The 25,446-nt window shown below is 33.9% G+C and overlaps 1 protein-coding gene and 1 pseudogene across 1 annotated transcript in view; both read left to right on the top strand.

Moving 5' to 3' along the window:
• Dok6 (docking protein 6) overlaps window positions 1–25,446 on the top strand; it is a 419,379-nt gene that overhangs the window by 114,408 nt on the left and 279,525 nt on the right. The gene's annotated exons all lie outside the window — the stretch shown is intronic.
• Window positions 4,262–5,094, top strand: LOC109117516 (annotated as a pseudogene).

Raw genomic sequence — 25,446 nt, 5'->3', positions numbered from 1 at the left:
TGATCACCACATGGCTGATTGCTTCTTCAAGACAAAAAGGGAACATCTGATTCTTCAGTTTTTCTTTGTTCTCAAGCTGTACTTAGCTTTTTAAAGGCCCATCTGACTACATCATACCCACTGAATGTAATACCAATCGCTTTTTAGAAACAAATTAAGGATTTTTTAATAACTAAAAAGTTGTTTACCTTTGCCATAGAACCGAACCACAGAAGTGAGACTCCATCAGATCCACCAGCTCTGCTCACAGTCATGGGAAGGTGTTTATATTTGCCATGCACAGAGGGACAGATTTTAAAATTCTGCCTACACAAACAACTGTGCTTTTATACACATGGCCCTACACCAACAAAAATTACTTGAATTATGTTTTTTTATTGAGAAAATGTTTATTCTGACAATTTTAGAATTCTTAAAACACTTAAAGAAATAGAGCAATGAAGAGGTTCATATTCTTCCCCTGGATTTATACCTTGCCAACTGTCTTTCCACTTCCTTTTACAAACTATGTGAAAGTGGCTACAGATTTCATGACACATCACCCTAGCACCTTAGTAGCCCTTTCTTCCAAACAAGTCTATTTTCTGACACCGCATTAAAATACCTAAAGAAATGACATAATGGTAAATTATATTATGTACTAACATGTACCAATATACTGTCTTAACAATGTATATTCCTTCATAAAATCCTTCATAATTGCTATTTTTCCTTCAATTGAGAATCTTTTGATCTTTAAATATTGCATTTGGCTGATAGGGTTCCTTCATGTGCCTCAGTCTAGACCAGCATCGTGACCAACATTCTCCTCTGGTCTTCCTGGAAAAAACAAAAACAAAAACAAAAACAAAACACCCAACACAACTGAAAGGAGGAGAGGTTTATTCTGACTTACAGTTTTGTTCCATAGTCAAATGCACAGGGGCGTGGTGGAGGAATAGCTGCTCACCTCACGACTTTCAGGGTAGAGAGTGAAGGAAGGAGACATGGAGGGAAATAATACCTACCAAATAGTGCCCCCCATTACCTTTTCCAGTCAGACCCCCTATCCTGACAGCAAGCAGGCTAACATGCCTCTATCATCCAACCACTTTCCAAAGATTCTGCTTATGATTGCATGATGCTTTAGGGGGACATATAGATATAAACCATAATACAGTTGAACATGGTATGTAAAAGAATGACTAAAAGTGCAGTCTGCTAAATACATATTGTTGAAACTAAAAAGTAAAAGAGGATATTTTATTTTTAAAACAGAATTTTCATCGAATATGTCTCATCTTGGGCTGAGGATTTAGCTCAGTGGTTCCAGCACCTGCCTAGCAAGAGCAAGGGCTTGAGTTTGATCCCCTGTACCAAAAAAAAGTCTCATCTTTCATCAAACTAATTATGATTATCTGAACAACCAAGGAATCTATATAGAATGCTTATTTTAATAAATATAGATATTTCTAACTAGTGGGATTCTTGTAGATCATCTTATCTTCTCTCTACTGTTATGTTTGAAATATCATTAATATAAAAATCATTTTTAAAAAGTCACAGAATTATTCTGACAGTTGCACAGTATAGGTTGAGATAGAGCCTGTGTAGTCATAGGCTTCACTGTACCCACAATATGTCACATTAATTTTGTGCTTAAAGTACCTCTAATAGTAATTTAATCTATGTTACAAGAAAGAATAAATAAATCCAAATGACTCAATAAAATGTCCACAGTAGTAATTCCGTGACCAAAGGCTCAATTTCTCATCTTTTACATTGAATGAAACAAATTCACGCAGAGAAAAGAATATACACAGTAACAAGAAGACTAAACATTTAAACCATATTCAGTTAAGAGCAGAAGTTTTTGTAGAGAATATCGCACTTTGATTTTATAAAGCCTTTTAAAACTTGAACTTTGTTCTCCTCTTTGCCTCTATGCTATCTGGTGGATTCAGTATCACTAGTGTCTTCCTTTCTGAGTAGGTTTCTTTCATTCAGACTTTGCTCCACAGGAATTTTCATTTGTATCTTTGTCTCAATGTAGCCTGAGCGTATCATTATCCTGACCTTTCAATGGTAATTTGAAATTAATTTTTACATGCTCATCTGCCTTAGTGTAAAAGAAGTTCCTTCTAATTGAGATCCACTCATTACTATTTTCCTTAGTGCCTGACATGGTGATATAGTTTAAATGCTCTAACAATATTGAAAATTTAACTAATTAAATTGCACTGAGGAGTCCATACAGTCAGCTAACTATTGGGCATTTATTATGAGTAGGAAATGTTGATAAGAGCTCAGTTATACTTCTGTGTCTGAGATAGTATGTGTATTTTACAGAGAAGCAAACACTTGTTCTGACTTTGCTTTTGAAAAAAGAATAATCTATTATCTCTATCTAGTACAGATACTTCAGAGGTATTTTGTGTGGCTACCTGGCCAAGGACCTGATAAAATCTCTTTTATTCAGGGGCCATGCTCCCTACTTTCATATGATTTTTATAACACTATGTCTTGAAAGTGTTTTGACAGAATAGTCTAATATGTTCACGATGTAACAGAGATATGGCTGCCACTGAAAATAAGCTTCTTAGGAAGCTTTCAATATTGCTATTTTTTTACCTAAAAGAATGATTGAATGATTTTTTTAAAAAAGATTTGTGTCTCAGCAAAGAATTAAAGTTTTCATGTTCAACTTGATGTTGTATGATTGTGAAATATGAAAACTACTATAAAGTTATAGGGCTATCATTATTTTATTGAAATCTTGGGTAAATAGGTTCTTTTCCCATATATCTTTTTGGTTGGAACAACTGCATTTTAAGAATAGAAATGTTATTTTGATATATGAGATCTACCTAAATATGAAAGGGAGGAAAAATGATGAATCTTATAGCAAATTCTGTTGTATTTAGAGTATAACAAAGATCACCTATAGTCTAATTTTGAATATCATTTCTTAAAGCGGGCTACGCATTGCTTTTTTTTTTTTTAACGTAGCAAAAAGCGTAAATGCTTTGGTGCCTTAGATGAGTCAGATCTCCTTTGCAACTCATGCTTTATTTACCCACTCCTGTAATCCCTGGGAAATTTCACTCCCTGGTAACTCTTGTTACCTGTCTGCTTCTTTTCCTCAGAATCCCAACTTCCCTTTCCTTCTCCAAATCAACCCTCTTACATTTACTAGTTTTTCCTTTTTCTACCAAAATTCTGCCTTCCATGCCAAATGCTATCCTTGATTCTCCTTGACCTTTTAGCAGCTTTTGAAAGTCTTATTTGCTCTAATTGTTTCATTTCCAAAATGGAAATAATAGGAGTAATAACCACACAGTATTCACCACATAGTAAGTCAGGGAAACAATGCTTGACATATAGGGAGACTGGTGAATGAGTATCAACTGATCTTAAAAGGAAAGCCTAGAGCTTTCCCTGTCTCTTTCTCTTATAAAAATACTCTGAATCACACCATTAGAGATAACCATTTGATGGGCTGGTGATTCAGCTCAGTGGTTCTGCCGCCTGCCTCACAGGCATGAGGACCTGAGTTTGATCCTAGGTACCAAAAAAAAAAATTATTAAAAATGATAACCATTTGAAACACAAACATAATAATGGTTATTCAGTGGCTGTCCATTTAAAATGTTTTTAAAAGCTTAAATTCATATGTATCATTATGCACTGCAAAACATACTGATAATAAATTAAAAATTTAAATAATTTAAAAAGCCCTAGTGTCTTTGGGATGCATTTAAATTGACATTTGTCATATTTTTACATTCCTTATGAGATGGAGAAAATGTTGGCATATAAGCTGTAAACTGAGAGTTTTTTCCAGTGTTCATCTTGGTAGTGGAGACTGGTTTTTAAGTTTCAATTTGTATAGTTCTGATGTTGCTTTATAGAGATGAAAAATGTTGCTCTTTATTTTTATTGTTTTTATTTCTCAAACTTATTCAGGAGATATTTAGTGTCAGTACATAGAAAGCTTTCTGAGCTCATTGTTTGACTATGTAGTTGATTATCAAGTTCCTATTAGGGGATATTGATATGATTTCCAACATTTTGCTATTATCAACATTTCTCATGATGAAAACAGATGCATACATGGCTTAAATTGCAGAGTGTGAGAATGATGCTTTCTAGTAACATGTATGTAATTTCATACATATTTTCAAATAAAAGGTGTTATTAGTCTTCGTGCATTGAGTTGATACATCAGCTTTATCACCATATCTATTTCTGAAATTTCTGCACTATTCTATTTTGAGATAAAATGAGAAAATGGAAAGAAGAAAACTCAAGAAGTAGTGAGAAGTTGTGGAATTTGGAGAAGAATTGAGTATGCCTCTGAGCTTGAAGATGATATTTGAGTCATATATGAGCAAGTCATGATTACATCCCTAGACTACAGTCAGGATGCCTTGGCATTGTCTTGTCTTCAGGCATTAAGAAGACAGTTCCCTGGCCACCATAGAGTCAAAAGATTAACAGGCACAAGATTTGAAGCCATGGAATAGTATGATGATGCTATTCAGCCGTATGATCAAATTTTGCAAGAAGATCCAACTGACACTACTGCAGGAAAGCATGATTGCCATTTGCCAAGCCCAGGGGGAAATGTGGAGGCCATTTGGGAGCTGAATGAGTATCTGGAGAAATTTGTTCACAACCAAGAAGCCTGGCATGAGCTTGCAGAACTTTGTATCAATGAACATGACTACGCAAAGGCAGCCCTCTGTCTGGAGGAGGTCATGATGACCAATCCACACACCACCTGTACTGCAGCAACACACAGAGGTTAAATATACCCAAGGTGGACTTGAAAACCTCAAACTTTCAAGAAAATATTTTGTACAGGCATTGAAACTGAACAACAGAAACATGAGAGGTCTGTTCGGGCTTTATGTGTCTGCAAGTCATATTGCATCTAATCCAAAAGCAAGTGTATAAATGAAGGACAGCATGAAGTATGCAATTTGGGCAGTTGATCAGATCAACAGAGTTTACCGGTGTGCAGGTCAAAGTAAGAAGGAAACCAAATACTCTCTTAAGGCATTTGAAGATGTGTTGAAGACATTGCCCGGGACCCAGTCTAAAGGCTTCTGAAACTTTGACATAGATGTCACAACTGCACTGTTGAACTTTCTGGCTGTAAATCATTTACTAAATTCTCAGTACTATTTATACTCTCATCTCGGTGAAGGTGGCAGTTGTAAAGAATGTGTTTATATCAACTGAAAATGCCTTTTACTGCTAAGCAAGAAGATTGCAGAAGCTGAGGAAGAAAGATGCAAGATCTACAATTGTACTCCGGTCTTTTCATACCACTTCATATGTAGCTACTGTCAACCACAGTCTTGTGTAGAAATGGCCTTGTTAAATAAACCACCGATTTATCATAAAAATAAAGTGCCATGGCTACACTGTTTCAATTACAGGGGCATCAGAGTGCATTTAATATCTGGAGCATTTCCCCACCATTTTTGTCCTCTGAGTTTTACTGGCTTGTATGTATTTTACTGTGAGTTAAATTAGATGTGGTATCTTGTTCCTAAAGAGTAATATAAGGCATATTGCACTAAAATAGTTACTACTATAGGAAAAATTATTTTCTTTCTCCAACTGTAGTGGATCTTTGCCTTAAATTATAATTTTGTGTCCTTTAGAAATGTTTTATCATTTTTTAGCATTTCCTTGATATTCAGAAGTCTGAATGTTCATTTAACATTATATCACATGCCAATATCTTCAAGAGTTCTGTATAACTTATCTTTTGGCAAATTTAGTGACTCTTTTTAATGTAGGAAAGGACTTTATGAACAAATCCTCAGTAGCAAGGGAACTAGCAGAAAGAATAAACAACTGGGATCTCATCTTATTAAAAAGCTTCTGCACTGCAAAAGAAACCACTGACATAACTAAAAGGCTACCCACAATGTGGAAAAAAATTTTTTACCAGCTGTTCCTCAGACAAAGGGCTCTTATCTAGAATACAGAAAAACTCAAAACAATCAACCCCCCAAATATAAAGACCCAATTCAAAAATGGGCATCTGAAATGAACAGACATTTCTCAGACAAAGAAGTAGAAAAAGCAAATAAACATATGAAGAAATGTTCAACATCACTGGTCATTCGAGAAATGCAGATGAAAACAACACTGAGATTCCACTTCACCCCATAAAAAATGCCTGCTGTCAAGAAATCACACAATAACAAATGTTGGTGCAGTTGTGGGGAGAAAGGAACCCTCCTCCATTGCTGGTGGGAGTTCAGACTGGTGCAACCACTATGGAAAACAATATGGAGATAACTCAAAGAGCTGGGATTGGAGGTTCCATTTGACCCAACCATCCCTCTGCTGGGTATCTTTCCAAAAGAATTAAAAGAATCATATCACAGTGATATATGTGCACTTATGTTTATAGCAGCACAGTTTGTAATAGCCAAAATTTGGAAATAGCCCATTTGCCCATCATTTGGAAACTGGATAAAGAAGATGTGGTTTTCCTATAAAATGGAGTACTACTCAGCCATAAACAATATGAAACTAGAGTCATTGATAGGAAAATGGATGCATATTGAGGATATACTCCTAAGTGAAATAAATAAGTCACACATGTGTAAATACCAAATAGTTTCTCTGGTGTGGAAAACTATAATGGTACATAAGATCCTAATGGTATAATTGACAATATGAAATAGCAAGAAAAGGTGTAGGGGAAGTAGTAAGGGTAGGTGAAAGGAAAAAAGGGAAAAGGAAAAAAACCCGAGAAAATAAAAAAATGGAAATAAAGTATGTGTAAATAGGGAAGGGAGGAGGGGTTGAAGGGAGGGCAGGGATATGATAAAAAAATGAGAACCAAGACCTGTCATATAAAGGTACAATATCCTAGTGATGAATGTAACTGTACTATTTACCTAAAATGTACCAATAAAATCAATGGTAAAAAATAAAAATATTATATCACAATTTCTTAATATTTATGTGGCCATTAAAAAATGGAATATTCTCTTCTAAATGTTGGTTGTGTATTTTGGAAATTTTGGACTTCTGATGGTTAGTTTCAAAAGTTAATCATTTTACTTTCTAATAGATTTCAGTTGGTTCTATTGCTTACCAACATAGTTATTTCACCTGTAAATTGTTTTAGTTACTATTTTCTTGTATTTCTAAAATTGCTTTCCATTTTTGAAATGCACTGATTAAAATTTCTACTACTCTATAAATCACAGTGTTTCTGGGGGAATTTTTCTTGCAATCTAGATTGTCAGAAATTATTCATTGTGCTTTCCTATTAAATATATTGGCTCTTGGTCTAATTTAAGTGGGATATGGATGTGTGTGTGTGTGTGTGTGTGTGTGTGTACATGCGATAATATGTGTGTTTGGAGTTAGGATATTCTTGTGCATTTTAAAACTCGCCAGATGGTATCATATCTATTTGTTTTTCTGTTTCCACTCCATCTTTGAAGTTAGTTATGAATCCTGTTCTCTCTAAGTATGTTTCATTACACTATCAACATGTCTGTACTATGACCTTTTAATTGTAAATTTAAACTTTAAAATTATAACTTACTGTCATTTGTTCTCATGTCCTGGCATAATTCCTAAGTAGAAAAATCTTCTTATTTGTTATGGAGGAATTGCTTACTTTCATAATGGCTGAATATTACTACTGGTGTCAAGGAGAGAGCAATATATGTGATCTGTGTCTTGATTATATTATCCACAAGCATTGAATACATCGCTATGTTTTTTCAAAGAATATTCATTTTCAGTCATTTGTGAAAGAGATATTCTTGGAAATAAGTGTGAAAGTTTTACTAAATGATACAATTCCCTTTATTGGGTTTAGCATGATTGTTACTAGTTCTTACGAATCTGAGGTTTGAGTTCATGCTTTCTAATAATAAATACTGAGTCCTTATGGAAACATATTGGGAAATAATTGTGAAAATGGTAGTATGATTTTTTTCATGATGTGAGGCAGAACAATTTAGAATGGAAGAGAAAGCAGAGGTTGGAAGTCCTTAGTATGTAACATAATAATCAGTACTGTACCAAATTAAATTATTTCTCTTTTATACCTGAGTGTCCCATTGTATAAACAGGGGCAGTTATATTCCTTACAGTTATTAAATTTTGAGATTGTTTAAAGTGTGTTAATGTTTATAAGCCAATTATTAAAATGGGAAACATAAGTTAAGATGTCAGCTATTTTTTTCTCATTGAGTTTATTGGTACATTTTAGATTCGTTTAGACCCATAAGAGACCTAGAATAGCAAAAGCCATCCTAGACAACAGAGACATGATAGCAGTTATAACAATTCCCAATTTGAAACTATACTACAAAGCCACTGTGATAAAAACAGCATGATACTGGCAAAGAAACAGACCTGAGGATCAGTGGAACAGACTTGAAGACACAGAAACAATCCAGATGTACTCAGCTACGTTATCTTTTGACAAAGGAGCTGACCATCCTCAGTGAAGGAAAGATACCCTCTTTCATAACTACTTTTGGAAAAACTGGATCTCTACCTGCCAAAGATTAAAACTGGACTCTTCCTTATTTTTCACCATGCATTAAATTAAAATCCAAGTGGATTAAGGATCTAAATATTAAAACAGAAACACTAAACTTGCTGGAAGATAAGTTAGGCAGAACTCTTGAAGACATTGGCATAGGAAAAGACTTTACGAACAAATCCTCAGTAGCATGGGAACTAGTACAAAGAATCAACAACTGGGACCTCATCATATTAAAAAGCTTCTGCACTGCAAAAGAAACCATCAACAGAACTAAGAGACAACATACAATGTGGGAAAAAATTTTTACCAGCTGCTCCTCAGACAAAGGACTACTATCTAGCATATATAAAGAACTCAAAACAATCAGTCCCCCAAATATAAAGACCGGATTCAAAATGGGCATCTGAGATGCCAGCTATTATTAATGAGCCATGGTCACTGCTGCTGTGGATGGAAATGATGTTCCAACTGCTGACCCTGGCCACAAGTCAGGTGAAACCATAGATTAAAATAATACTAAAATGAGTTGTCCCCAAATCTATTTATACAACTCTAAACAGCTAAAATTATTTTGGGAAATTGACAAAAACAAAAATGTAAAGTGGGAAATATACTGTATACATTTTATAAAGATGTTGATTTTTATTTCAGAGTAAAAATGCTTGTTAAAGACTCTTCCTTTCAAGGAGCTTTGTACATGTGAAATCAGTCATCCACTGAGCTTCTTCTCTCACAGGCCTTCAAACTTCTTAAGCTTTCATGTCTTCTTCACTTTACGAAGTTTGAAGCTGTAGTTCAGCTACTGAGCATGGATTAGTTCCTGAGGATACAAACGTGCCTGGCTCTCAAATGCCATGAGTTTAGGTCTTGACATTTTCTTTTACTCTTTGTTTTTTTTAAAAAAAAATTGCTTATGACTGCAGAAGATTTGTGACCTTAAAATGAAAGGACAGAAAGCACATCCAAAGGGATGTTTTTGAAACATCTGTTTGGAGGCAAAAATGTATTTATAACTAAATACATAGATTAAAGAGTTCTTCATTGGCTTAATCTGTGCTTTAGTCAGCTTTTGCTTGCTCCAACAAATAAATGAATAAAACACTTAGGGGAAGAAAGATTTATGTTAACTCGTGGTTTTGGAGATTTCAGTCTCTGGTTGGCTGGCTTCAAGACAGGAATATCACGGCCAAAGGATACAGTGGAGGAAATTTGCTCAACTCATGGCAGCTATGAAGCAGAGAGCAGAGGAAAGAATCACAATGGAAGGATTTAGGGACAAGATATATTCCCCAAGGTGACAGCCACATGATCTACTTCTTCCAACATTGTGTCTTTAATATGATGATAATTTTGCAAAGTGGACTGGAATTAAACATATTTTAAAGTAGGAAACCAACTGGGAGGTTACCAGAACAGCATTCCTTAAAGTAAGACTTAGGTTTAGTGGTAGAAATGAAAAGAAAGAGAAAAGTGTTATGTAAGAATAAGAATTTATGATTGTCTACTGACCTTACAAACTGAAATTTCTTGTACATTAGTATATTATTTATATAAAAATTTAGATAATTGTTCAAATTCATTTAAATTTAGCAGCTTCTTATAACTAATTTTTCAAAAACCAATAACTGCAGTTATAATATTTGTCATGATAAAATCCACATTACTTAAAAATTCTATTTTAGTTGCATTCGTTGTTGGGATCTTGTACCTCTACATGACAGATCTTGGTTCTCATTTTTCCCCTGTCCCTGCCCTCCCCTCCCCATTTACAAACACTTTATTTCCATCTTCTCATTTTCTCACATTTTTTTCTTTTCCCTTGTTAGCCTTTCCCTACCCATCCCACCTTCTCTATTAGAGTGCATGTCTGCAGTATATGCAGTTTGTAATCATCTTGGGGAGCGGGAACATGAATACACTACAGCTTGTTTCTTTCTTAATCCCTTTCCCCTCCTCTTCCCCTCTCCAGCCTCCTGTAATTCCCCATCCCAATTTTCATTCTTGTTGACATTGTCTGATCTTATGTAACAGCATATAATGTTTAATTGCATTGAAGTTGTTAGGTTCCATTACATGACACACCTTTATTCTACTTATTTCCCCTTCTCTTCCTCCTCACCCCTCACCCTTCTTCCCTTGGGCCCTGAGAACTAAATCCCCCTCCACAAGTGACTAAAACAAAATGCCATTGATTTCAACAGACAGCAGTTTATATGGTAAAAGTATTCTAATTTTAGAAAAATCAAACACAGCACATGCCATCAGAGCCACACGTCTTTTCTGCACAATCTTGTTCAAAGAGAAATGATTTTGTGATCCATATCATGTCAGTGTTTCAAAATAAGAAGCTTAAAGGGTATAATTTTAAGTATCTTCCCAGTGCTGTAATTGTTTCTAAAAATTTCTTTCTGCTTAAAAACTGCTCAGCAGTTCTGCGGAACAACTAGTTGTCATGATGATGATGATGATGATGATGATGATGATGATGATGATGCCAGTTTCACACTCTTGCCCTGAAACTTCTGGGAAGCATTTCCTTGCTGACTGAATCTAAACCCTGTGTATGTTCTCTCCTGGTATTTCACTGATGGTCCAGTAAACAAATGCTTCTGAGAGGATTGTGTTTATTCAAATGAAATTTTAAAAATTGGCTTCCTCAAAAATGGCTTCTGGTTAGAATTTTGGAATCATAGTTTGTCTTTATAACTTTTGGAATTGTTTCTTTGGATTTTTAATATCATGTGAAAACAAGATAATAGAAGCAAGCAATATATTCAATCTGGTCTTTGCAAATATATAAAATCATATAGAGATACATTCATATATATTCTATCAATAAGCATAAACATGTGCTTTGATTTATACTATATAAGTATATATGCTTGAATTTACACCATGATTCTATTTGCTCTCATTCTTAACTTTTTGATTTTTACTTTTGCCCTTTTAAACCACAGATTATATAACCTAAGGCAGAAATGGACAGCAAGCATATTTTATGTACTTAAATGAAAACAACCCTAGAATTAATGATGTGAATTCTCACATTTTTGTAAGATGAGGGACTCATTTTGCTAAATTAACTATTAGATAAATATATAGATTTAGATATGTATTTATTTAAAAATACATTCATAGTACACAATTGAATAAATAGGCTTTTTGCATTTTTTTGAGAACTGTTTGTTCTTAAAACAGGCGTACTTTTATTTTTAGAAGTATAATTTTAAAAATATTTTATTTGTATACATTTACACCCAATCCCTGGTCCCTTCCCTCTCTCCAAAAAAGTCTACCTCCCTGTCCCTTACTGTCTCTCCTTCATATTACTCTTCATTTATATTTTGATTTTCTCATATAAGAGAAATCATGCAATAGTTAAACTTCAGTGTATGAATTAATTCTCTTAACATTGTGGTCTCAAGGTCACTGATTTTTCACAAATGACTTGGATTCATCTTTCTTTATTAATAATACTGTGTTGTATATATACTACATTTTCTTTGTCCACTTTTCTATTAAGAACATCTAGGCTGTTTTCAGAGCTTAGCTGTTGTTAATTGTGCTGCTGTAAAAATGGTGTGTATGTATCACTGTAGTATGATCTCTTTAACTCTTTAGGGCATACACCTGAAGGGGTACAGCTGGGTCAAATGGAATTTCTCTTTTTAGGTTTTCAGGACTCTCCATATTTATTTCCATAGTGCTTGTACTAGTTTCCTATCCCACCAAAAATGTAAAATGGTTCTTTTCCCACAAATTTTCACCAGCATTTGTTTCTTTTTGATTTCTTGATGATGGGCTTTTTTAATGGAGTAAAGTAGACTCTCATGGTTGTTTTGACTTGTGCTTCCCTAATGGCTAAAGTGGCAAACATTTTTTCATGTATTTATTGTCCATTTGTACTTGTCTGAGAAGTGTTTATTCATTTGTTCATTCCTTGATTGAACCTTTTGTTTTGTGTATGGTGGGGGTAATTTTTGAGCTTTTTTATATATCCTACACGGAAGAGTAGTTGCCAATTTTTTTCCCCATTTCACAGGTTATCTCTTCACTCTGTTGTTTCAACTGGTGTGCAAAAGCTTAACTTAATATAAGCCCATTGGTTGGTTATTGGTATTATTTCTTGTGCTATTGGAGTTCTGTTAAGGAAATGATTGTCTTATGTTTCTCCTATTGAATCTCCTAACAGTTTCAGTATTTCTGTCTTTATAACTAAATATTTGATCCATTTTTATATGGTTGTAGTATAGGTTGAGAGATAAGGGTCTAGTTTCATATTTCTACATGTGAACAATCAATTTTCCCAGCATCATTTGTCAAAGTGGCCATTTTTTTCTCCACTGTATGTTTTTAGCCTCTTTGTCAAAGACTAGATGGTTAAAGCTGCATGGAGGTTTCTCTGTCTTGTAGTCTGTCCCATTGGTCTACGTATCTATTTTTTGTGCCAGCATCAGGCTGTTTTTATTACTACAGCTTCCTAGTATAGCTTGAATTCTGGGGTTGTGATATCTCCCACATTGCTCTTTTTTCTCCATGGTGCTTGTACATACTTACGAAGTATGTGTTTAATTCCATACATGTGTGCAATATATAAAGATTAAATCAATGGAATGAACATTTCCATCTTTATAGAGATTAATCTTTTATTTATGTTTCTAGGATACTTATAGTTTACAACTTATTGTATATATTTACCAGGACACAGTTTGTAGTTTGCTTTGACCCAAACTTTTCAGTTGTACTTGCATTCTTTAATGTGTCTAATAACTCACAGGTGGAGAAGCCCATTTATTGATTTACATTTATCGGTGAGCCATTTATTTGGGAGAATCCAGCGGGCTGTGAACTTATCCTGAGCTGTAAATATATACAAAAACTCATCATAAAGAACATAACCTAGAAAACTACATTTTTCAGTTCAATCAAGCATTTAGAAGATACAGAACTGCAGCTGACATAGTCCTCATCATATATGGGTATTTTTAAATTATTATGTTGTTTGACATTTTAAGAATCTTGTATTTTTTTGGTAGTATGCACATTTTCACTATGTTGATTCTTCCTACCCAGAAGCAGGAGATATCTTTCCATTTTTTTATATCCTCTTCAATTTCTTTTTTCACAGTGTTATAGTTTTCAGTGTAGAGATCTTTTGCTTCTTTTGTTAGATTAATTCCTAGATACTTCATTTTTTGGGATGCTATTGTAAAAGAAATTTTTTTCCCTTATTTCTCTCTCAGTGAGTCTGTTATTTGTGTATAAGAAGGCTATGGATTTTTGGGTGTTCACCTTGTATCCAACTACTCTACTGAATCTGTCCATTAAGTCTAGAAATCTTTTGGTGGAATTTTTTGGGTCTTCAATGTAGAGTATCATATCATCAGCAAATAATATACAGATTCAATGCAATGCCAGTTGAAATTCCAACACTATATTTCACAGAACTAGAAAAAAGAATCCAAAAAATTGATTTGGAACCATAAGAGACTTAGAATAGCAAAAGCCATCCTAGGCAACAGACACATGGCAACGGGTATAACAATTCCCAATTTGAAGCTATACTTCAAAGCCACTATGATAAAAACAGCATGGTACTGGCAAAGAAACAGACCTGAGGATCAGTGGAACAGATTGGAAGGCACAAAAAACCTCGAGATGTACTCAGCCCCCTTATGTTTGACAAAGGAGCTGATCATCTCAGTGGAGGAAAGATAGCCTCTTTAATAAATGGTGTTGGAAAAACTGGATCTCAACCTGCCAAAGATTCAAACTGGACTCTTATCTTTCACCATGCACTAAATTAAAATCCAAGTGGATTAAAGATCTAAATATTAAAACAGAAACACTAAACTTGCTGGAAGATAAGTTAGGCAGAACTCTGGAAGACATTGGCATAGGAAAAGACTTTATGAACAAATCCTCAGTAGCACGGGAACTAGCATATAGAATCAACAACTGGGATCTCATCTTATTAAAAAGCTTCTGTACTGCAAAATAAACCATTAGTAGAACTAAGAGACAACCTACAATGTGGGAAAAAAATTTTTACCAGCTGCTCCTCAGACAAAGGGCTCTTATCTAGAATATACAAAGAAATCAAAACAATCAGCCCCCCAAAAAATAAAGACCCAATTAAAAAATGGGCATCTGAAATGGACAGACATTTATCAGACAAAGAAGTAAAAGCAGCATGTAAATATATGAAAACATGTTCCACATCACTGGTAATTCGAGAGATACAGATGAAAACAACACTGAGATTCCACCTCACCCCACAAAGAAAGGCTGCTACCAAGAAATCACACAATAACAAATGTTGGTGAGGATGTGGGGAGAAAGAAACCCTTCTCAATTGTTGGTGGGAGTGCAGACTGGTGCAACCACTGTGGATATCAATATGGAGATACCTCAAAGAGCTAGGACTGGCAGTTCCATTTGACCCAGCCATCCTTCTGCTGGGTATCTTTCCAAAAGAACTAAAAGAATCATATCACAGTGATGTAAGTGCAGCCGCGTTTATAGTGACACAGTTTGTAATAGCTAAAACTTGGAAACAGCCCATTTGTCAATCAGTTGGAAACTGGATAAAGAAGATGTGGTTTTTCTTTTCTTTTTTTCCAGCTTTAATTGAGTTTATTGGTACATTTTAGGGATACAGTACAGTTACATTCATTGTTGGGATCTTGTACCTCTACATGACAAGTCTTGATTCTCATTTTTCCCCTTACCTCTGCCCTCCCTTCACCCCCTCCTCCCCTCCCCATCTACAAACACTTTATTTTCATCTTTTCATTATCTCACATTTTATGAACAAATCCTCAGTAGCACAGGAACTAGCAGACAGAATCAACAACTGGGATCTCATCTTACTAAAAAGCTTCTGTACTTCAAAAAAAACCATCAGCAGAACTAAGAGACAATCTACAATGTGGGAAAAAATTTTCACCAGCTATTCCTCAAACAAAGGACTATTATCAAGGACATATAAAGAACTCAAACCAATCAGTCCCCCTAAATATAAAGACCCGATTCAAAAATGGGCATCTGAAATGAACAGACATTTCTCAGACAAAGAAGTAAAAGCAGCAAGTAAATATTTGAAAAAATGTTCCACATCACTGGTCATTCAAGAGATGCAGATGAAAACAATACTGAGATTCCATCTCACCCCACAAAGAATGGCTGCTATCAAGAAATCACACAATAACAAATGTTGGTGGGGTTGTGGGGAGAAAGGAACCCTTCTCCATTGTTGGTGGGAGTGCAGACTGGTGCAACCACTATGGAAGTCAATATGGAGATACCTCAAAGAGCTAGGACTGGAGGTTCCATTTGACCCAGCCATCCCTCTGCTGGGTATCTTTCCAAGAGAACTAAAAGAATCATATCACAGAGAAGTATGTGCACCCATGTTTATAGCGGCACAGTTTGTAATAGCTAAATCTTAGAAATAGCCCATTTGCCCATCCATTGGAAACTGGATAAAGAAGATCTTTTTTTTCTATAAAATGGAATATTACTCAGCCATAAAGAATGAGAAACTAGATTCATTCATAGGAAAATGGATACATATTGAAGATATACTCTTAAGTGAAAAAAATAAGCCACACATGTGCAAATATCTAATAGTTTCTCTGGTGTGAATAATCCGCAATAATACAGAAGATCCTGATAAGATTACTGACATTGTGAAATGGGAAGAAAGGAGCTAAAGGGGTAGGGAAGGCGGAATGGGTAGGGGAAGAGTAAAAAGGGAAAAGAAAAGGATGTGGTTTTTCTATAAATGGAATATTACTCAACCATAAAGAATGAGAAAATAGATTCTTTCATAGGAAAATGGATACATATTGAAGATATACTCCTAAATGAAATAAATATGTCACACATGTGTAAATACCAAATAGTTTCTCTGGTGTGAATAAACTGTAATAATATATAAGATCCTAATAAGATTACTGGCATTGTGAAATGGGAAGAAAGGGGCTAAAAGTGTAGGGAAGATGGGATGGGTAGCAGAAAGGTAATAAGGGAAAAAAATGTGAGATAATGAAAAAATGGAAATAAAGTATTTGTAAATAGGGAAGGGAGGAGTGGGTGAATGGAGGGCGGGGACAAGGGGGAAAATGAGTACCAAGACCTGACATGTAGAGGTACAAGATCCCAACAGTGACTGAAACTGTACTGTATCCCTAAAATGTACCAATAAACTCAATTAAAGAAAAAGAAGAATCTTATATTTTAATCTAAGAATTTTATATTTTTTTAGGCTTCATTTTACTTAATAATTTTTACCTTGACATGAAGAAAGAGGTGATGTTGTCTGGTGTGTTATTTATTTTTATTTAATTAATTAATTATGTAAGTAGAACTGGAGATTTAACCCAGGGTTTTTACGTGGGGCTCCATTACCAGCACTCTTTTAGTTTTGATTTTGAAAGTCTCACTAAGTCACAGTGTTGCTCAGGCCAAGGTGGAACTCACAATTTTTCTGCCTCAGCCTCCCAGAATACTGGAATTAAAAATATGTGCCCCCATAGCTGACTTCTTATTTAAATCTTCATAAATGACTGATTTCTTAGATTCATTTGGATATTAACTAAAGTGAGTGAGACTTCTTAGAGGACAAAACTGTTTATGTAAAATATGATTGTTGTATTCACAGTTCTTATGGAAATTTCCATTTTTTAATTAATTAAATTTATTGGTACATTTTAGATATACACAGTGATCACATTCATCACATTTTTATCTGTATCTGTACATGATGTCTCTTCTCTTTTTTTCCATTCCCCTCCCATCTCTTCAACCCTTCCCCTCCTCATTTACAAAAGCTTTGTTTCCATTTTTGCCTTTGTTTCCCTTCCTTCCTTTGTCCTTCCTCTTCCCATCCATAGTTCCCCTTCCTGTTTGAGCATTTTCTTCCTATTTCATAATGTCTAGTATACATTTTGGTCCTTCTTTACACTTCAGTTCCTCGCACGGGAGAGACAACACTATATTCACACATGTGTTAGATTTATTTCACTTAAAGACTATGGTCTCATGGTACATCTGTTTACCTAGAAATGTCTCCAGTTTATCCTTTTTTATTGTGGACTAGTACACCATTGTGTATAAAACATACATCTTCTTTATCCATTCATTGGTTGAAGGACATTAGGTTGTTTCCAAGATTTAGCTATTACACAATATGCAGCTGTAAACATAGGTGTGTGAGATATGAAGAAAAGGAATAGCTCAGTCAAGTGGAACCTCTAGTTTTAGTTTTTTAAATTAATTGTATTGGCACATTTTAGGTATACAGTATACTAATATTCATCATTGAAAATTTGTACCTTTGCATAATATATCTTGGTTCTTATTTTTCCTCTGTTCTCCTACCCTACCTTCAATCCCTTAACACCTCCCTATTTACAAAGAATTTGTTTCCATTATTGCCTTTTTTCATATTAATTCCAAAGGAAAGATGGGAATGGAATTAGTTTTAGTTTTCTGAGGAATCTCCACACTGACTTCCACAGTGCTTCATCAGTTTACTCCCTCACCAGCAGTGAAGGGCTCCTTTTCCCTCACAGCCCTGCCAGTATTTGTTATTTTTTGATTTCTTGATGATAGCCATTCTTTCTGGAGTGAAATGGAATCTCAGTGTTGTTTTAATTTGCATCTCTCAAAAAATCAGTGATGTTGAACATTTTTCATATATTTTTTGTTTTTTTGTTTTGTTTTGTTTTGTTTGTTGTTGTTGTTTTGTGGTACTGGGGATCGAACTCGGGTCCTCATGCTTGCAAGGCAGGTAGCAGAACGACTGAGCTAAATCCCAGCATTTTTCATATATATTTATCTGTCATTTCTACTTCTTTATCTGAGAAGGATGTATACAAATAAATGCCCATTTAGTGCTTGCAAGGCAGGTAGCAGAACGACTGAGCTAAATCCCCAGCATTTTTCATATATTTATCTGTCATTTCTACTTCTTTATCTGAGAAGGATGTATACAAATAAATGCCCATTTTTGGCTTGGATCTTTCAGTTTGGGGGGGTATGATTTTTTTTTTTGAGTTTTCTAGATATTAGTCTTTTGTCTGAGGGACAACTGGCTACAATTTTTTCCCCATTTTAGGTTGTCTCTTCACTCTGTTGGTGATTTCTTTTGCTGTGCAGAAGCTTTTTAGTAGGATGAAACTCGTTATTCTTTTATTATTTCTTATGTGATCAGAGCTTTGTTCATGAAGTCCTCGCCTACACCTAAGTCCTCAAGAATTCTATTTTCTCTTCCAGCAGACTTAGTGTTTCTGTTTAATATTTACATCTTTGATCCATTTTGATTTTAGTTTGGTGCATAGTGGGAGACATGTGTCTAGGATTAGTCTTTTGCATGTGGAAAGCTAATTTTCCCAGCACTGTTTATTAAAGAAGCTGTCTTTCTTCCAGTGAAGGTCTTCGGTCCCTTTGTTGAAGATAAAGTAGCTAAATGTATTTAGAGATGTTTCTGCATCTTCTAATTTATTCCTTGGGTCTTTTTTTCCCCAGTGCCATGCAGTTTATATCACAATAACTTTGCATTGTAATTTAAAGTCAGGCATTAGGATGCTTCCTGCTTTGCCTTTTTGCCCAGAATTAGTTTAGCTATTCTAAGTCTCTTCTGGTTCCAAATAAATTTTATAATTGTTTTCTCTAGTTCTATGAAGTATGCCATTGGTATTTTGATTGTGATTGTATTCAATGTGTATAGCAATTTGGGGAGTTTTGTCATTTTCACTATGTTAGTTTCTTCCTACCCAAGACCAAGGGAGATCTTTCCATGTTCTGATATTCTCTTTAATCTCCTTTTTCAGAGTACTGTGGTTTTCAATGTAAAGATCTTTTACTTCCTTTGTTATATTGATTCCTAAGTATTTCAGTTTTTCAATGCTGTTATGAAAGGTGTGGCTTCGCTAATTTCTTTTTCAATGAGTTTGTCTTTTGTTTATAGAAATGCTATTGATTTTTGAGTGCTTACTTTGTATTCTGTTACATGGCTGAATTTGGATATTAAATCTAGAAGTTTTTTGGTGGATATTTTGAGGTCTTCTATGTAGTATCACATCATCTGCAAATAATGATAATTTAACTTCTTCCCTTCTTAACTTTATTCCTTTTATTTCTTTTTCTTGTCTCATTTCTTGGGGTAATTTTTATGTTTAAGGTTCTGTGGGGCACCTTGTGAACTAGAAAGGATTATTTAATTCATCGATAGTTATTGGGTGCAGCATTCTTACCACCAAAAAGATAACATCAGTCAGTGAAGAAATGTGTTGCGAGGAAAGTTAAGAGGTTGTGATCCCTCTGTAAAGTCTTATAATGAAAGTTGTATTTTTATTTTTTGCAATTCTATGCTCCCTGTCTCCAATCCTTTCCTATTTCTTGATTAGTAACTCTTATATAACTTATATAACGCATATATAACGCTTATATGGAAACTGTTCTTGAAAGATAGCACTAATTAAAGTTTCTGCTTCATCCCAACACTAAACAAGCCTGGATAACAGGAAAGCATTAATGGGAAAAGTAAAGTCAAATACAAAACCAAACCAAAGATACTTTGGTTAATTAATTAGAAAAATAATGTTTACATTTTCTTCTTTATATGCTCACTGAATATTTTAAATACTTTGAAATTCCCTAAGTATAAATACTGACAAGTTAACTTTGTTCAATTCACTGCTTTACACAATCACTTGTAACATGAAACCTTCACTACTTTTTATGTATTTATTTGTTTTGGGACTGGAGATCGAGCTGAGATCCTTGTGCTTGTGAGTCAGGTGTTGAAACCACTAAACTAAATCCCTGTCCCAAGCCTTTACTATTTTATTCCACATAAATGTTAGCATCAGTTTGTGTGCTAATCTATTCTAGAACATACTTTCAGAATACACATTTAGAAAAATGTGAAGATTATCAACTATATGGAAAACTAAGTTATTTCATTTCACTTATCTTAAAATGGATTAAATCACTGTTTTTCCTACTTTATACTTTGATGGTTTCTTCTAATAGTTTCTTTTTTTCCAATCTTAACTTAGTTATAGGCAATCTTTAATCATTTAAATTTTTACTAAATTGATCAAAACAATAGAAATGAAAATCTTTATGGGTGAAATGACAAAGTTAAATTTTCAAAGAATTTTTAATGATAAAGAAGTATAGATAAGTGATATGAACATAAAGACATGAATTTTAATATATTAAGTATTAGAACAAGTGATTCATTTAAGAGATTGAAATCTAAGTTCACTTCCCTGAGAAAATGAAGTAGTTACATAAAACATTGTGAATAAAGTTCAGGTCTCTCTTAGCAACTGTAGATCTCATACCTGGTACTCCTAAAACTCTAAAATATATTTATGCCTCCATGTAGCAAAATACAAAATTAAATAAAATTACACAATGATTTGATTACCTGTTCAAATACAACTATATAGGCAAGACTTATGTTATAGAGAATGGTTAAGTTTCAACTATGTTTTACTGATTTTATAATAAATTTTTCATTACATAATTGCTAAATGTGTTAAGAGGGGATTAAAAATTGCTTTCCTAAAACTTAGTAAGGACTTAATTAAAAAGATTTAAAGGATATTGTTTCTATACTTGAGAAACATTGTCTTTTTAAAGAAATGTACTTATGGGCTTTTATTTTTGAGGGACTAGAAAAGGTACACTTTTATGAGGGATACTTTCAGAAAAGTATGTTTATATCCTTGGAACTTGTTTTACAAGTCTGGAAGTATAAAATATATAAATACATATTTTAAGTATAGAAGTAAATATTAAAGATATGAAGTTTAAGGTATTAACTATTAAACCAATTGAATAATATATATTAAATATTATCTATATTTGTTTTATCATTTAAAGAAATGGCATTAAGAAAATTCATATTCATAAACTCTTTCCCACAGGAGCCTATTTAGAAATATACATATATTTATTTCTATTTTACACTTAAAATTGCTTTGATCATATATTTATATCTATCTATCTATATATCTATGACATGAAATCCAGAACATCTGTGTAAAAAAGGTGATTAATTCCTGTAGAATTTCCATTTTCCCTTCACTTTCAATTTTCTCCTTGCTGGTTGTTCTTTATTACTTCAAAGTTTATTTGTATATCATTTGAATATTGATTTTATACATTTGCTGGGAAGTAAAACTGGCAGACATTATTGCTAGTAACAACATATATTCAGTAAATAACAAATACTCAACTGATATTTGTTGAACAAAAAAATTACAATTGTGACATTTTTTGAAAAACTATATGCATATAAAGTACGTATGTGTATCTGTGTGTGTCTGTGTGTGTGAAGCAGAGAGAGAGAGAGAGAGACAGAGAGAGAGACCTACCTTGTTTTAAAAGTGTCCATCAAAATGTATGCAATACAGGAAATGCGTTCGCTATTTCCCTATTCAGTACAATTTTTGCTTGGAGCTGTCATTTATAACTTAAATTAGTTTGAGGTAAGGTCCTTAAATAACTATTTTCATCAGTGTTTTTATCATGAACAAATGTTGAGCTTTGCTATAGGCTTTTTCTGTGCCTATTGAGATGATCATGTAATTTTGCTCTTGGATCTATTATGTGATATATTACATTTACTAATTTAGATATATTAAATCATCCTGGCATTCCAGGGATGAAATCAACTTGGTCATGGTTAATGATTTGTTAATGTGTTGTTGTATTCAGTTTGCAAGAATTGTATATTACCTCTATGTTCATCAAGGATGTTTGTCGGCAGTTTTTAATATTGTTGAAATTTTTTCCAGTTTTGGTATCAAAATGATATTGGTTTAATGGAATGAATTTGGAAGCATTCTTTCCCTTTCTGTATTGTGGAATATTTTGAAGAGTTAGTTTTACTTCTTTAAAGGTCTAGTAAATTTCATTCATAAAAGCTTGAAAAAGGATCTGGTAAAATTTGATCCTGCAATGTTTTATGGTACAATTTTTTAATTGCATCAATCTCATTGCTTGCTTTTGATTTGTTTATATTGTTTATAGCCTCTTGATTCAATTTTTATGTTGAATTTGTTTAGAAAATTATCCATTTCTTCTAGTCTCCAGTTTATTGGAATAAAACTTTCCAAACTAGTTTCTAGTAACCATTTCAATTTCAGTGTTATTTATTGTAATATCACCCTTTTAATTTCTAGGTTTATTTTGTGTCTGTTTTGCTAAGTGCTTACCAATTTCGTTTATCTTTTCAGAGACCTACTTTGTCTCATTGATCCTTCCTATTGTTCTTTTATCTCCCTTTCATTAATGTCAGCTCTGGTCTTTATTCTTTCTTTCTTTTGGTACTGGGGATTGAACTTGGGTCCTTGCACTTACAAAGCAAGAGACAGAACCACTGAGCTAAATCCCTGGCCCTCTTTCTTTCTATTGGTTTGCTATGTGATTAGTTTTTATTTTCCTAGGACTTTGATGCATCACTAGGTTGTTTATTTGAGATCTGTTAGTTTCTTTTATGTAGGCACTTATGGCTATAAACTTTCCTCTCAAGATTGCCTTTGCTGTGACCCAAAGATTTTGAGGTACTATGTTTGCATTATCCTTTGATTCTAATTTTTTTTAATTTCCCACTTGATTCATCAGTGAGACACTGATCTTTTAAAAGTGTGTTAATCTCCATATGTTCCTGTAGTTTTTATGGTTTCTCTTGTCATTTGTGTCTTGTAACCTCATTACATTGTGATTTGATAGGATGCTTGATAGTTTTAATTATAATGTAAAAGTAAGACTATTAGAGACCAGGAAGGGGGTCAGAGGGAGGGGGAGGGAAGAAGGTAATAATGAATGTGCAAAAATGCTTAAAATACTTTACACGCATGTGCCAATATGCCAAAACAAAATCCACTACTGTGGATTGCACTAACACTGATATGCACTAACAATTTTTTTAAATGTAGGCAATATTTTTCTCTGGATGGTAGTGGTATTTCAAATGATTTTTATCATTTCTTCAATTCACTTTTTGGTGTCATGTGTTTTTTAAAAAATAAAAAGTAAAAGTTTTAAATTATGATATTTAAAATGTCAGCACAACTCTGTTTTCATCCAAAATGTATTTTTAATGGGCTGGGGATTTAGCTCAGTGGTTCTGCCACCTGCTTCGCAAGCGCAAGGTCCTGAGTTTGATCCTCAGTACCAAAAAAAAAAAAATGTATTTTTAATGATGATATTGCTGCAAGAAGGAAAATATGCTGTTCCTCCTCTCAAATCACTTGGTAATTCACCAACAAATATAATAAAAAATTAATTGGAGAAAAAAGTCAAATATAATGCATTCCATAATACTTGAGCATAGAAAAAGTTTATTCTAAGCAACGATTACTGAAAATAATGTACTTATTGTCCACACAAATAATGAAACAGAAATCAAGTCTCTTCTTGATATATGTCTATTATTTAATTGCATATTTAAATTTATGTCTGGATATATTGCTGTTGAGATTGCAGAAAATATGATATGGGAATAAGATGAGCTATAAGAAATGGGGAAAACACAGGCTTCAAAGCCAAAGAGGTACATTGGATGCATCTAGTTTGGGTAGCACATACCCAGATTTGGTAGCACTGCTTGAAGTAGAGATCTTTACCCACTTACAGTATTTGAGATAAATGGAGTAGTTATACTTACTCTTTTGTGTCTTTCTCAGAATTACCTGGTCATGTGTCAAGCACCCTGCACAGTGACAATAACTGCTCAACAAATGTCACAGTAACACCCACCCTAGGCGCAATTTCACCTTGTGTCCCTTCACCCCTTTCCTATTGACCCCAGCCTCTACTTCAAAGCAGTCATTGTTAACTTTTTTTTAACAAACTAAAACTGTCATCATTTCTTTAGCAACTTGGACGCAGTAGATTTAAATAATTCTATAATGACTGCATTTTAGCCAAAAAATATGTGGTGTCTTCTTGGTTCTTGACAGTGTTCCGTCTAATTAATCATTTATTCTAATACCTTTGCTACCACACTTTTCAGAGACTGCTGTCTGTTATTCAGAAAAACATTAGGGGACTAATCCTTCAGTCTTTTTCTGTTACATCATTTATAGAAATAGGGACCAAAATAAGGAAAAAAGTAAAAATGGATTCCCTATCATCTGTAAAAACTTGAAGGAGTTATATATTTAAATCTTTAAACACAATCTTAAACTAAAGCAACCATAGTGAAAATGGCGTAAACTCTAAAGGACCACTTAAATCAAATATAGGTGTATATTTTACCAGGAAAATAGAATTTTGTGTGTGTGTGACAAGGCCTCACTACATAGTTTAAGCACTGTCCTCGAATTTGCTGCAATCCTCCAGCCTCAGCTTCCCAGGTGCTGGGATTACACATGTCTGTCATCACGCCCAGCACTAGAACATGGTTAACAGCCAGGAAGAATCTTCCAATAGTTCCTTCTTATTCATACTATTGTCCCCAACCAAAATCAACCACTGTCCTAATTAGGATGGGAACCATTTTCTTGATATTGCATTACTAAACACCTAAGTAGACATCATTCAAGAGTATAGATTAGTTTTTCCAATTGGGGGAGTTTATATCAAGGAATTATTTAACATAATGAGTTTGAGAATTTTTTAACCATAGCTTGTATAGCCATACTTCACATATGCTTTAAAGACAGCCTAGTGTTCAATTATATAGATAAATCACAGCATATGCTTCTGAGATTATTATGGATTGATCCTTCCATGAACCTGCTTGTGCCAGGTACATAAATTTCTATTACTTACCTAACCAAGAGAGGATTTGTTGGACTATATGGCAATTTTCACTAGGACTGTGAAAATCAAGATAGCTATTCATCCAAGCAGGGTCCCTCCAGAAAAATGAAAATCCCATTGCTCTATGT

The sequence above is a fragment of the Fukomys damarensis genome, unplaced genomic scaffold, assembly GCF_012274545.1.
Source record: "Fukomys damarensis isolate Sample0158 unplaced genomic scaffold, DMR_v1.0_HiC HiC_scaffold_30, whole genome shotgun sequence".
Classification (NCBI taxonomy): Eukaryota; Metazoa; Chordata; class Mammalia; order Rodentia; family Bathyergidae; genus Fukomys; species Fukomys damarensis.
The sequence above is the reverse complement of the archived record's forward strand: the minus strand, read 5'-3'. Positions and strand labels throughout refer to the sequence as shown.